This window comes from Salmo trutta, unplaced genomic scaffold (genome assembly GCF_901001165.1).
Source record: "Salmo trutta unplaced genomic scaffold, fSalTru1.1, whole genome shotgun sequence".
Lineage (NCBI taxonomy): Eukaryota > Metazoa > Chordata > Actinopteri > Salmoniformes > Salmonidae > Salmo > Salmo trutta.
This window is the reverse complement of record NW_021822928.1, coordinates 48,363-64,064: the sequence shown is the minus strand read 5'-3', so window position 1 is coordinate 64,064 and position 15,702 is coordinate 48,363.

The window sequence follows — 15,702 nt, the reverse complement described above, 5'->3', positions numbered from 1 at the left end:
GACTCCCATTGGGGAGAGTCAGTGGGACACCATTCTGATCCTTGGTCTGACCATCCTGACTCTCATTGGGGAGAGTCAGTGGGACACCAGTCTGATCCTTGGTCTGACCATCCTGACTCCCATTGGGGAGAGTCAGTGGGACACCAGTCTGATCCTTGGTCTGACCATCCTGACTCCCATTGGGGAGAGTCAGTGGGACACCAGTCTGATCCTTGGTCTGACCATCCTGACTCCCATTGGGGAGAGTCAGTGGGACACCAGTCTGATCCTTGGTCTGACCATCCTGACTCCCATTGGGGAGAGTCAGTGGGACACCAGTCTGCTAAGATTATAGAGGATTGCGACTGACTGAGGTCAAGTCTATCTGAGAGACCAGATTTCACTGATGGCTATTGATAGAAGGGTGTGAATGGAACCCTTAGTAGGGAACGTGGCTTACGAGCCAATCAAGAACATACTGTAGTGCACAGCCAGCCCAATTCTGATATTTTGCCCAATTATTAGCAAAAGGGCTGATCTGATTGATCAAAAGACCAATTAGTGTAAAAACATCAGAATTAGGCTGCCTGTGTAAACGCAGCCATAGTAAAACAAATGCATACAGACACAAGCACACCCTCACCCTGCATATGGTCCTGGTCTCATTATACATCCTGAGTCTACTCTCCCTACCTCTCTGACGGGATCTAGTTATCTACCTCTGCTCCAGTCCCAGACCCAGTCCCAGACACACTCCCAGTCCCAGACACAGTCCCAGACACACTCCCAGTCCCAGACACAGTCCCAGTCCCAGACACAGTCCCAGACCCAGACACAGTCCCAGACACAGTCCCAGACCTAGTCCCAGACCCAGTCCCAGACCCAGACACACTCCCAGTCCCAGACCTAGTCCCAGACCCAGTCCCAGACCCAGACACAGTCCCAGACCTAGTCCCAGACACACGCCCAGTCCCAGACACAGTCCCAGACCTAGTCCCAGACCCAGTCCCAGACACACTCCCAGACCCAGTCCCAGACTTAGACCCAGACCAAATCCCAGACCCAGTCACAGACCTAGTCCCAGACCCAGTCCCAGACTTAGACCCAGACCAAATCCCAGACCCAGTCACAGACCTAGTCCCAGACCCACTCCCAGTCACACTCCCAGTCCCAGACACACTTCCAGTCCCAGACACAGTCCCAGATACACTCCCAGCCCCAGACCCAGTCCCAGACACAGTCCCAAACCCAGTCCCAGAAACACTCCCAGTCCCAGACCTTGTCCCAGACCCAGTCCCAGACCCAGACACAGTCCCAGACCTAGTCCCAGACACAGTCCCAGACCCAGACACAGTCCCAGCCCCAGACACAGTCCCAGACACAGTCCCAGACCTAGTCCCAGACACAGTCCCAGACCTAGTCCCAGACACAGTCCCAGACCCAGACACAGTCCCAGTCCCAGACACAGTCCCAGACACAGTTCCAGACACAGTTCCAGTCCCAGTCCCAGACACAGTCCCAGACACAGTTCCAGTCCCAGTCCCAGACCAAATCCCAGACCCAGTCCCAGACACACTCCCAGTCCCAGACACACTCCCAGTCCCAGACACACTCCCAGTCCCAGACACAGTCCAAGACACAGTCCCAGACACAGTCCCAGACACAGTCCCAGACCCAGTCCCAGACACAGTCCCAGACCCAGTCACAGACACAGTCCCAGACCCAGTCACACTCCCAGTCCCAGACACACTCCCAGTCCCAGACACACTCCCAGTCCCAGACACACTCCCAGTCCCAGACCTAGTCCCAGACCTAGTCCCAGACCTAGTCCCAGACCCAGTCCCAGACCCAGTCCCAGACCCAGTCCCAGACCCAGTCCCAGACCCACAGAGGCACAGTAAAGAGGACAGATTCAACCCTGTAGAAAACAATAGAGGACAAGAGTACATGGTCCTAGAGAGAGACATGGGGGACCAGAGTAGAGGGCATTAGAGAGACATGGGGAGAGAGACATGGGGGACCAGAGTAGAGGGTATTAGAGAGACATGGGGGAGAGAGACATGGGGGACCAGAGTAGAGGGCATTAGAGAGACATGGGGGAGAGAGACATGGGGGACCAGAGTAGAGGGTATTAGAGAGACATGGGGGAGAGAGACATGGGGGACCAGAGTAGAGGGTATTAGAGAGACATGGGGGAGAGAGACATGGGGGGACCAGAGTAGAGGGTATTAGAGAGAGACATGGGGGACCAGAGTAGAGGGTATTAGAGAGAGACATGGGGGACCAGAGTAGAGGGTATTAGAGAGAGACATGGGGGACCAGAGTAGAGGGTATTAGAGAGAGACATGGGGGACCAGAGTAGAGGGTATTAGAGAGAGACATGGGGGACCTGAGTAGAGGGTATTAGAGAGAGACATGGGGGACCAGAGTAGAGGGTCTTAGAGAGAGACATGGGGGACCAGAGTAGAGGGTATTAGAGAGAGACATGGGGGACCAGAGTAGAGGGTATTAGAGAGAGACATGGGGGACCAGAGTAGAGGTATTAGAGAGAGACATGGGGGACCAGAGTAGAGGGTATTAGAGAGAGACATGGGGGACCAGAGTAGAGGGTATTAGAGAGAGACATGGGGGACCAGAGTAGAGGGTCTTAGAGAGAGAGACATGGGGGACCGAGAGTAGAGGGGTATTAGAGAGAGACAGGGGGGACCAGAGTAGAGGGGTATAGAGAGAGACATGGGGGGACCAGAGTAGAGGGTATTAGAGAGAGACATGGGGGGACCAGAGTAGAGGGTATTAGAGAGAAGACCTGGGGGACCAGAGTAGAGGGTATTAGAGAGAGACATGGGGACCAGAGTAGAGGGTATTAGAGAGGACCTGGGGGACCAATTAGAGGGTATTAGGAGAGAGGACCATGGGGGAACAGAGTAGAGGTATTAGAGAGAGACATGGGGGACCAGAGAGAGGGTATTAGAGAGGAGACATGGGGGACCAGAGTAGAGGGTATTAGAGAGAGACATGGGGGACCAGAGTAGAGGGTATTAGAGAGAGACATGGGGGACCAGAGTAGAGGGTATTAGAGAGAGACATGGGGGACCAGAGTAGAGGGTATTAGAGAGAGACATGGGGGACCAGAGTAGAGGGTATTAGAGAGAGACATGGGGGACCAGAGTAGAGGGTATTAGAGAGAGACATGGGGGACCAGAGTAGAGGGTATTAGAGAGAGACATGGGGGACCAGAGTAGAGGGTATTAGAGAGAGACATGGGGGACCAGAGTAGAGGGTATTAGAGAGAGGACATGGGGACCAGAGTAGAGGGTATTAGAGAGAGACATGGGGGACCAGAGTAGAGGGTATTAGAGAGAGACATGGGGGACCAGAGTAGAGGGTATTAGAGAGAGACATGGGGGACCAGAGTAGAGGGTATTAGAGAGAGACATGGGGGACCAGAGTAGAGGGTATTAGAGAGAGACATGGGGGACCAGAGTAGAGGGTATTAGAGAGAGACATGGGGGACCAGAGTAGAGGGGTATTAGAGAGAGACATGGGGGACCAGAGTAGAGTAGAGGGTATTAGAGAGAGAATGGGGGACCCAGAGTAGAGGGTATTAGAGAGAGACATGGGGGACCAGAGTAGAGGGTATTAGAGAGAGACATGGGGGACCAGAGTAGAGGGTATTAGAGAGAGACATGGGGGACCAGAGTAGAGGGTATTAGAGAGAGACATGGGGGGACCAGAGTAGAGGGTATTAGAGAGAGACATGGGGGACCAGAGTAGAGGGTATTAGAGGAGACATGGGGGGACCAGAGTAGTAGAGGGTTATAGAGAGAGACATGGGGACCAGAGTAGAGGGTATTAGAGAGAGACATGGGGGACCAGAGTAGAGGGTATTAGAGAGAGACATGGGGGACCAGAGTAGAGGGTCTTAGAGAGAGACATGGGGGACCAGAGTAGAGGGTCTTAGAGAGGGACATGGGGGACCAGAGTAGAGGGTATTAGAGAGAGACATGGGGGACCAGAGTAGAGGGTTATAGAGAGAGACCTGGGGGGACCAGAGTAGAGGGTCTTAGAGAGAGACATGGGGGACCAGAGTAGAGGGTCTTAGAGAGAGACATGGGGGACCAGAGTAGAGGGTCTTAGAGAGAGACATGGGGGACCAGAGTAGAGGGTATTAGAGAGAGACATGGGGGACCAGAGTAGAGTGTATTAGAGAGAGACATGGGGGACCAGAGTAGAGGGTATTAGAGAGAGACATGGGGGACCAGAGTAGAGGGTCTTAGAGAGAGTCATGGGGGACCAGAGTAGAGGGTATTAGAGAGAGACATGGGGGACCAGAGAGTAGAGGGTATTAGAGAGAGACATGGGGGACCAGAGTAGACGGGTATTAGAGAGAGGACATGGGGGACCAGAGTAGAGGTTATTAGAGAGAGACATGGGGGACCAGAGTAGAGGGTATTAGAGAGAGACATGGGGGACCAGAGTAGAGGGTCTTAGAGAGAGACATGGGGGACCAGAGTAGAGGGCATTAGAGAGAGACATGGGGGACCAGAGTAGAGGGTATTAGAGAGAGACATGGGGGACCAGAGTAGAGGGTATTAGAGAGAGACATGGAGGGACCAGAGTAGAGGGCATTAGAGAGAGACATTGGGGACCAGAGTAGAGGGTATTAGAGAGAGACATGGGGGGACCAGAGTAGAGGGTATTAGAGAGAGACATGGGGGACCAGAGTAGAGGGTATTAGAGAGAGACATGGGGGACCAGAGTAGAGGGTATTAGAGAGAGACATGGGGGACCAGAGTAGAGGGTATTAGAGAGAGACATGGGGGACCAGAGTAGAGGGTATTAGAGAGAGACATGGGGGACCAGAGTAGAGGGTATTAGAGAGAGACATGGGGGACCAGAGTAGAGGGTATTAGAGAGAGACATGGGGGACCAGAGTAGAGGGTATTAGAGAGAGACATGGGGGACCAGAGTAGAGGGTCTTAGAGAGAGACATGGGGGACCAGAGTAGAGGGTATTAGACAAGTAATAGACAGAGAGGAAGATAAAACTGATCACGTTGACCTTCAAACCCAATGGGTTGCAAGATGGCACCCCGTAGCACTCACTTCTGTCATCATGAAGAGCTTTGAGGCTAGTTAAGGATCATATCACCTCTACCTTACCCGACACCCTAAACCCACTGCAATTTGCATACCGTAAGGGTGCGTGCTCAGCCCCTTCCTGTACTTCCTGTTCACCATTGACTGCATCTCCTCGCACGCCTCCAACTCAATCATCAAGTTTGCAGACGGCACCACAGTAGTAGGCCTGATTAGCAACAATGACGAGACAGCCTACAGGGAGGAGGTGAGGGCCCTGGCAGAGTGATGCTAGGAAAATAACCTCTCACTGAACATCAACAAAACGAAGGAGCTGATCGTAGACTTCAGAAAACAGTAGAGGGAGCACGCCCCTATCCACATCAACAGGACCGCAGTGGAGAAGGTGGAAAGCTTGGTCCACCCACACAGTCAGTGCGGTGAAGAAGGCGCAACAGCGCCTCTTCAACCTCAGGAGGCTGAAGAAATTTGGCTTGGCCCCTAAGCCTCACAAACTTTTACAGATGCACAATTGAGAGCATCCTGCCAGGCAGTATGACCGCCTGGTGATACAGGGCTCCACCTGCAACTACAGGGCTCTTTAGAGGGTGGTGCGGTCTGCTCAACGCATCACCAGGGGCACACTGCCTGCCCTCCAGGACATCTACAGTCGTGGCCAAAAGTTTTGAGAATGACACAAATATGAATTTTCACAAAGTCTGCTGCCTCAGTTTGTATGATGGCAATTTGCATATACTCCAGAATGTTATGAAGAGTGGAGTGATCAAATGAATTGCAATTAATTGCAAAGTCCCTCTTTGCCATGCAAATGAACTGAATCCCCCAAAAAACATTTCCACTGCATTTCAGCCCTGCCACAAAAGGACGAGCTGACATCATGTCAGTGATTCTTTCGTTAACACAGGTGTGAGTGTTGACGAGGACAAGGCTGGAGATCACTCTGTCATGCTGATTGAGTTCTAATAACAGACTGGAAGCTTCAAAAGGAGGGTGGTGCTTGGAATCATTGTTCTTCCTCTGTCAACCATAGTTACCTGCAAGGAAACACGTGCCGTCATCATTGCTTTGCAGAAAAGGGGCTTCACAGGCAAGGATATTGCTGCCAGTAAGATTGCACCTAAATCAACCATTTATCATCAAGAACTTCAAGAAAAGTGGTTCAATTGTTGTGAAGAAGGCTTCAGGGCGCCCAAGAAAGTCCAGCAAGCACCAGGACCGTCTCCTAAAGTTGATTCAGCTGCGGGATCAGAGCTTGCTCAGGAATGGCAGCAGGCAGGTGTGAGTGCATCTGCACGCACAGTGAGGCAAACACTTTTGGAGGATGGCCTGGTGTCAAGAAGGGCAGCAAAGATGCCACTTCTTTCCAGGAAAAACATCAGGGACAGACTGATATTCTGCAAAAGGTACAGGGATTGGACTGCTGAGGACTGGGGTAAAGTCATTTTCTCTGATGAATCCCCTTTCCGATTGTTTGGGGCATCCGGAAAAAAGCTTGTCCGGAGAAGACAAGGTGAGCGCTACCATCAGTCCTGTGTCATGCCAACAGTAAAGCATCATGAGACCATTCATGTGTGGGGTTGATTCTCAGCCAAGGGAGTGGGCTCACTCACAATTTTGCCTAAGAACACAGCCATGAATAAAGAATGGTACCAACACATCCTCCGTGAGCAACTTCTCCCAACCATCCAGGAACAGTTTGGTGACGAACAATGCCTTTTCCAGCATGATGGAGCACCTTGCCATAAGGCAAAAGTGATAACTTAGTGGCTCGGGGAACAAAACATTGATATTTTGGGTCCATGGCCAGGAAACTCCCCAGACCTTAATCCCATTGAGAACTTGTGGTCAATCCTCAAGAGGCGGGTGGACAAACAAAAACCCAGAAATTCTGACAAACTCCAAGCATTGATTATGCAATAATGGGCTGCCATCAGTCAGGATGTGGCCCAGAAGTGAATTGACAGCATGCCAGGGCGGATTGCAGAGGTCTTGAAAAAGAAGGGTCAACATTGCAAATATTGACTCTTTGCATCAACTTCATGTAATTGTCAATAAAAGCCTTTCACACTTATGAAATGCTTGTAATTATACTTCAGTATTCCATAGTAACATCTGACAAAAATATCTAAAGACACTGAAGAAGCAAACTTTGTGAAAATTAATATTTGTGTCATTCTCAAAACTTTTGGCCACGACTGTACAGCACCCGATGTCACAGTAAAGCCAAAATGATCATCAAGGACATTAACCACCTATGCCACTGCTTGTTCACACCGCTACCATCCAGAAGATGAGGTCAATACAGGTGCATCAAAGCTGGAGAGACTGAAAAACAGCTTCTATCTCAAGGCCATCAGACTGTTAAATAGCCATCACTAGCCGGCTTCCACTCGGTTACTCAAATGTGCACCTTAGAGGCTGCTGCCCTATGTACATTGACTTGGAATCACTGGTCACTTTAATAATGGAACACCAGTCACTTTAATAATGTTTACATACTGCTTTACTCATCTCTTATGTATATCCTGTATTCTATTCTACTGTATTTTAGTCAATGCCACTCCAGCATTGCTCATCCTAATATTTATATATTTCTTAATTCCATTCTTTTACTTTTGAATTTGTGTGTATTGCTGTGAATTGTTAGATACTACTGCACTGTTGGAGCTAGGAACACAAGCATTTCACTACACCCGCAATAACATCTGCTAAATATGTGTATGTGACCAATTCAATTCGATTTGATTTGAAAAGAGCATGGCTAACATCACACACACCCACATAAGTGCAAATGCACACACAGGCTCGCGAGCACAGACACACACACAGACCCACGCACGCAAACACACACAGAAAATAGAAAATAGTAAAAATAAAGAAAAACCCTTGAATGAGTAGGTGTGTCCAAACTTTTGACTGGTACTGTATATTTATAATGTATTTATATTCCGGTCTCTAACATTGCTCGTTCTGATATTTCTTTCTTTCTTTCTTTTAGATTTTTTCTGGATTATGTGCGTAGAGTTTTTTTATTGCTAGGTATTACTGTACTTTTGGGAGTTAAAAACACAAGCATTTCGCTGCACCTGTGATATCATCTGCAAATTTGTGTACGTGACCAATAAACTTTGATTTGAGATTTGATTTTGATTTGGCACGGAAACGCTTTCCATCAGCACAGCACCAGTACACCGTTCAATTATCATTGATTTGTTGTAGAGCCTCGCATCATCACGTGTAGCCTCAGAAAGGTGAGCCAGACACTGAATCACAAAGAATACAAGGAATGGGAATTAGAATGTTCCCACAGAGAATTCCAGGCTCAACCCAACATCTTCAGCCAGACACAGCCACATGGTCTACAGCCTTCTAGTCAGGCTCTAATGGTCCATAGGGCAAACCGACAACATGGTCTACAGGCTTCTAGTCAGGCTCTAATGGTCCATAGGGCAAACCAACAACATGGTCTACAGCCTTCTAGTCAGGCTCTAATGGTCCATAGGGCAAACCAACAACATGGTCTACAGCCTTCTAATCAGGCTCTAATGGTCTATAGGGCAAACCGACAACATGGTCTACAGCCTTCTAGTCAGGCTCTAATGGTCCATAGGGCAAACCAACAACATGGTCTACAGGCTTCTAGTCAGGCTCTAATGGTCCATAGGGCAAACCAACAGCATGGTCTACAGCCTTCTAGTCAGGCTCTAATGGTCCATAGGGCAAACCGACAACATGGTCTACAGCCTTCTAATCAGGCTCTAATGGTCCATAGGGCAAACCGACAACATGGTCTACAGCCTTCTAGTCAGGCTCTAATGGTCCATAGGGCAAACCGACAACATGGTCTACAGCCTTCTAGTCAGGCTCTAATGGTCCATAGGGCAAACCGACAGCATGGTCTACAGCCTTCTAATCAGGCTCTAATGGTCCATAGGGCAAACCAACAGCATGGTCTACAGTCTTCTAGTCAGGCTCTAATGGTCCATAGGGCAAACCAACAACATGGTCTACAGCCTTCTAGTCAGGCTCTAATGGTCCATAGGGCAAACCAACAACATGGTCTACAGGCTTCTAGTCAGGCTCTAATGGTCCATAGGGCAAACCGACAGCATGGTCTACAGCCTTCTAATCAGGCTCTAATGGTCCATAGGGCAAACCAACAGCATGGTCTACAGTCTTCTAGTCAGGCTCTAATGGTCCATAGGGCAAACCGACAACATGGTCTACAGTCTTCTAGTCAGGCTCTAATGGTCCATAGGGCAAACCGACAACATGGTCTACAGGCTTCTAGTCAGGCTCTAATGGTCCATAGGGCAAACCAACAACATGGTCTACAGCCTTCTAATCAGGCTCTAATGGTCTATAGGGCAAACCGACAACATGGTCTACAGCCTTCTAGTCAGGCTCTAATGGTCCATAGGGCAAACCAACAACATGGTCTACAGGCTTCTAGTCAGGCTCTAATGGTCCATAGGGCAAACCAACAGCATGGTCTACAGCCTTCTAGTCAGGCTCTAATGGTCCATAGGGCAAACCGACAACATGGTCTACAGCCTTCTAATCAGGCTCTAATGGTCCATAGGGCAAACCGACAACATGGTCTACAGCCTTCTAGTCAGGCTCTAATGGTCCATAGGGCAAACCGACAACATGGTCTACAGCCTTCTAGTCAGGCTCTAATGGTCCATAGGGCAAACCGACAGCATGGTCTACAGCCTTCTAATCAGGCTCTAATGGTCCATAGGGCAAACCAACAGCATGGTCTACAGTCTTCTAGTCAGGCTCTAATGGTCCATAGGGCAAACCAACAACATGGTCTACAGCCTTCTAGTCAGGCTCTAATGGTCCATAGGGCAAACCAACAACATGGTCTACAGGCTTCTAGTCAGGCTCTAATGGTCCATAGGGCAAACCGACAGCATGGTCTACAGCCTTCTAATCAGGCTCTAATGGTCCATAGGGCAAACCAACAGCATGGTCTACAGTCTTCTAGTCAGGCTCTAATGGTCCATAGGGCAAACCGACAACATGGTCTACAGTCTTCTAGTCAGGCTCTAATGGTCCATAGGGCAAACCGACAACATGGTCTACAGTCTTCTAATCAGGCTCTAATGGTCCATAGGGCAAACCAACAACATGGTCTACAGGCTTCTAGTCAGGCTCTAATGGTCCATAGGGCAAACCAACAGCATGGTCTACAGCCTTCTAGTCAGGCTCTAATGGTCCATAGGGCAAACCAACAGCATGGTCTACAGCCTTCTAGTCAGGCTCTAATGGTCCATAGGGCAAATCAACAACATGGTCTACAGTCTTCTAGTCAGGCTCTAATGGTCCATAGGGCAAACCGACAACATGGTCTACAGGCTTCTAATCAGGCTCTAATGGTCCATAGGGCAAACCGACAACATGGTCTATAGCCTTCTAGTCAGGCTCTAATGGTCCATAGGGCAAACCAACAACATGGTCTACAGGCTTCTAGTCAGGCTCTAATGGTCCATAGGGCAAACCGACAGCATGGTCTACAGCCTTCTAGTCAGGCTCTAATGGTCCATAGGGCAAACCGACAACATGGTCTACAGCCTTCTAGTCAGGCTCTAATGGTCCATAGGGCAAACCGACAACATGGTCTACAGCCTTCTAGTCAGGCTCTAATGGTCTATAGGGCTATCTATGTATACATATGAGTTATCAATACAACTAATCAATGATAACTGAACGGTGTACTGGTGCTGTGCTGATATCCAGGGCCGTCAACACCAGCCTCTGGATAGCAGCAACGATGAGCTGTAGTACTCGACTCCCCATCCCACATCTCCTGGTCTGTGAATCGTATTGAGCCATTGCTTTGCAACAGCAAGCTAATGTAGCGTTCACCGCCGCTATGGGGCACCATTATACTTAAATCATTAAAGCAGTGTGGACCAGAGAGATGTGTCCCCTGAGGGAACCCCCTGACTTCCCCCCAAATGACACCCTATTCCCTATATGGGCTCCCGAGTGGTGCAGCAGTCTAAGGTACTACAGCGGTCTAAGGTACTGCAGCGGTCTAAGGTACTGCGGTGGTCTAATGTACTGCAGCGGACTAAGGTACTGCAGCGGTCTAAGGTACTGCGGCGGTCTAAGGTACTGCGGCGGTCTAAGGTACTGCAGCGGTCTAAGGTACTGCAGCGGTCTAAGGTACTGCAGCGGTCTAAGGTACTGCAGCGGTCTAAGGCACTGCAGCGGTCTAAGGTACTGCAGCGGTCTAATGTACTGCAGTGGTCTAAGGCACTGCAGCGGTCTAAGGTACTACAGCGGTCTAAGGTACTGCAGCGGTCTAAGGTACTGCAGTGGTCTAAGGTACTGCAGCGGTCTAAGGCACTGCAGTGGTCTAAGGCACTGCAGCGGTCTAATGTACTGCAGCGGTCTAAGGTACTGCAGTGGTCTAAGGTACTGCAGCGGTCTAAGGCACTGCAGTGGTCTAAGGCACTGCAGCGGTCTAAGGCACTGCAGCGGTCTAAGGCACTGCATCTCAGTGGTCAGGCGTCACTACAAACCCTGGTTCAATTCCAGGCTGTATCACAACCGGCCCGTGATTGGCAGTCCTATAGGGCAGGGTTTTGCAGGGTTAGGCCGTCATTGTAAATAATAATTTGTTCTTCACTGACTTGCCTAGTTAAATAAAGGTTAAATAAAAAAATCAACTAAATTAAAAATATAGTGTACTACTTTGCTCACAAGTAGTGCATGATGTATGGAAATAGGGAGCCTCCCGAGTCTAAGGCACTGCATCGCAGTGGGTCACTACAGACAACTGGCTGTGATCGGGAGTCCCATAGGGCGACCCACAATTGGCCCAGCGTCGTGCGGGTTAGGGGAGGGTTTGGCCGGGGGGGGGGGGGGGGGGGGGGGGGGGCTCATCGCACTCTAGTGACTCCTTGTGCCGCCTGCATGTTGACCTCGGTCGTCAGTAAAAACTACACATTAGGGCGGCTGGCTTCCACGTTAAACGGGCAGGTGTTAAGAAGCCAGAGGGGCCTGTTTATGTGAGAGAACGAGTATGTGGAGGGGGATGTGTGTGTGTGCGCGTGTGTGCGTGTATGTGTGTGTGTTTGTATGTATAGATGGGCTGCCAGTCAGCCCTTCTCTCGGGTCCCAGGCTGTTTATCAGTACTTTGACCACATTAGGGCTTTGAGGTTGAGGCTCACAGGCTATCAGACAGACAGGTAGAGGCAGACCGACTTGCTATCAGACAGACAGGTAGAGGCAGACGGACAGGCTCTCCAACAGACAGGTAGAAGCAGACCGACAGGCTCTCAGACAGACAGGTAGAGGCAGACCGACAGGCTACCAGACAGACAGGTAGAGGCAGACCGACTTGCTATCAGACAGACAGGTAGAGGCAGACGGACAGGCTCTCTGACAGACAGGTAGAGGCAGACCGACAGGCTCTCAGGCAGAGGCAGATAGACAGGCTCTCAGACAGACAAGTAGAGGCAGATAGACAGGCTCTCCTACAAACAGGTAGAGGCAGACCGACAGGCTCTCAGACAGACAGGGAGAGGCAGATAGACAGGCTCTCCGACAGACAGGTAGAGGCAGACCGACAGGCAGGTAGAGGCAGATAGACAGGTAGAGGTAGATAGACAGGACACAGGAGTACTCAGTAGTGCTAAGTGATTGTATTACATTTAGGTCTGTTTTTGATTCCTATGAGATCAATGTGGACATTGCATAGTTTCTCTAGAGATAAATCAGATCAAGCCCAAACTGTGCGATGTAGTAGAGTGTTGTAGTTTCCAACAGGTCAATATTCTGAGTGGTGTAGCGCAGAACACGTGGTAATTAACTACAATGACCATAATCCATTGCGCGCCTACTTGTCTGGTCTGTGTGGGGCAGACACAGAGAGGGATAGAGAGCAGTTGCTTCACGAGGTACACTACATGGCCAAAAGTATGTGGACACCCCTTCAAATTAGTGGATTTGGCTATTTCAGTCACACCCACTGCTGACAGGTGTATAAAATCATGCACACTGCCATGCAATCGCCATAGAAAATATTGGCAGAAGAATGGCCTTACTGAAGAGCTCAGTGACTTTCAACGTGAGACCGTCATAGGATGCCACCTTTCCAACAAGTCAGTTCGTCAAATTTCCGCCCTGCTAGAGCTGCCTCATTCAATTTTAAGTGATATTATTGTGAAGTGGAAACGTCTAGGAGGAACAATGGCTCAGCTGCGAAGTGGTAGGCAACACAAGCTCACAGAACGGGACCGCTGAGTGCTGAAGCGTGTAGCGCGTAAAAATCGTCTGTCTTCGGTTGCAACACTCACTACTGATTTCCAAACTGCCTCTGGAAGTAACCTCAGCACAAGAACTGTTCGTCGGGAGCTCCATGAAATGGGTTTCCATGGCTGAGCAGCCGCACACAAGCCTAAGATCACCATGCACAATGCCAAGCGTCGGCTGGAGTGGTGTAAAGCTCGCAGCCATTGGACTCTGGAGCAGTGGAAACGCGTTTTCTGGAGTGATGAATAACACTTCACCATCTGGCAGTCCGACAGACGAATCTGGGCTTGGCGGATGCCAGGAGAACACTACCTGCCCCAACTGTAAAGTTTGGTGGAGGAGGACTAATATCTGGAGCTGTTTTTCATGGTTCGGGCTAGGCCCCTTAGTTACAGTGAAGGGAAATCTTAACACTAAAGCATACAATGACATTCTAGATGATTCTGTGCTTCCAACTTTGTGGCAACAGTTTGGACAAGGACCTTTCCTGTTTCAGCATGACAATGCCCCCACACACAAAGCGAGGTCCATACAGAAATGGTTTGTCGAAACCGGTGTGGAAGAATTTGACTGGCCTGCACAGAGCCCTGACATCAACCCCAGACCTCACTAATGCTCTTGTGGCTGAATGGAAGCAAGTCCCCGCAGCAATGTTCCAACATCCAGTGGAAAGCCTTCCCAGAAGAGTGGAGGCTGTTATAGTAGCAAAGTAGGGACCAAATCCATATTAATGCCCACGATTTTGGAATGAGATGTTTGACAAGCAAGTATCCACATACTTTTGGCCATGTAGTGTATCTCTACCTGAAAATACATGATCTAAATGATTGATAGTTGGTATTCAGCAGTCATAAAAGTATGCCTTATTTACTCTGAAGAACTACTAAAATAGTGATTTTGTCAGACAGCATAGACAACTGCTCTATAGAGATGAGATGTCTTGGAATGAAATAAAGTCATCAAATGTAATATACACAACAACTGAAATATTTCATTAAAGTAATGTGAATAAATGATGGTTATTAAGTGATAAGCAGTAATGGGCAGTCACTACTTTTATTAATAGTTTTATTCTGTGTTACAGCATTCAACCCACAGAATACTCAGTGCATTTAATGTTTAGAAAAATGTGCAAAATTGAAATCGAAAAACAGTGATTATTTTTTCAAAAAAACGAAACCGAACTGACATCAAAAGGCACTAATCGCTCAGCACTAGTACTCTCAGCACTAGTACTCTCAGCACTAGTACTCTCAGCACTAGTACTCTCAGCACTAGTACTCTCAGCACTAGTACTCTCAGCACTAGTACTCTCAGCACTAGTACTCTCAGCACTAGTACTCAGACTGTCTGGGAGTGGCAGGGGAATATGTATAAAACAGTCAGTGGGTAGAGACTCATATTATGGACAGTGAGGGGAGCGGGTAGTGATATGACACCCTACGCTGCGCGGTAATTGGGAGAAGATTCACCTCTGATGGGCTATGCTCTGACCTGGGTGTCTTTTAAGATCAATTCCAAATGGGTGGTGTTTTTTTTCAAAGGCATTTTAAATTGGTGGTAGTCTTTCAAATGGGTAGTTTTGAAATGATTTCCCCTGCAATGAATGGTATGAAACTGCAGTAAAAGCCCAGAGAGGCAGCAGGTACGTCTGGTGGTTTAAAGAGCAGCCTTAGGAGTCTGTCTGTCTGTCTGTCTGTCTGTCTGTCTGTCTGTCTGTCTGTCTGTCTGTCTGTCTGTCTGGGAGGGAGGGAGGGAGGGAGGGAGGGAGCCTGGAGGAGCCACGCTAAACGGCAGCTCAGATGAAAAGGAAATAGCAGAATATCACCCGGAGACAAAGATACACCTTTAGATAACAGAAGTGTCATCCACCAGGGATACCTCTACCTTTTAAAGATAAACCTTTAGATAACAGAAGTGTCATCCACCAGGGATACCTCTACCTTTTAAAGATAAACCTTTAGATAACAGAAGTGTCATCCACCAGGGATACCTCTACCTTTTAAAGATAAACCTTTAGATAACAGAAGTGTCATCCACCAGGGATACCTCTACCTTTTAAAGATAAACCTTTAGATAACAGAAGTGTCATCCACCAGGCATACCTCTACCTTTTAAATATAAACCTTTAGATAACAGAAGTGTCATCCACCAGGGATACCTTTACCTTTTAAAGATAAACCTTTAGATAACAGAAGTGTCATCCACCAGGGATACCTCTACCTTTTAAAGATAAACCTTTAGAGAACAGAAGTGTCATCCACCAGGGATACCTCTACCTTTTACAGATAAACCTTTAGATAACAGAAGTGTCATCCACCAGGGATACCTCTACCTTTTAAAGATACACCT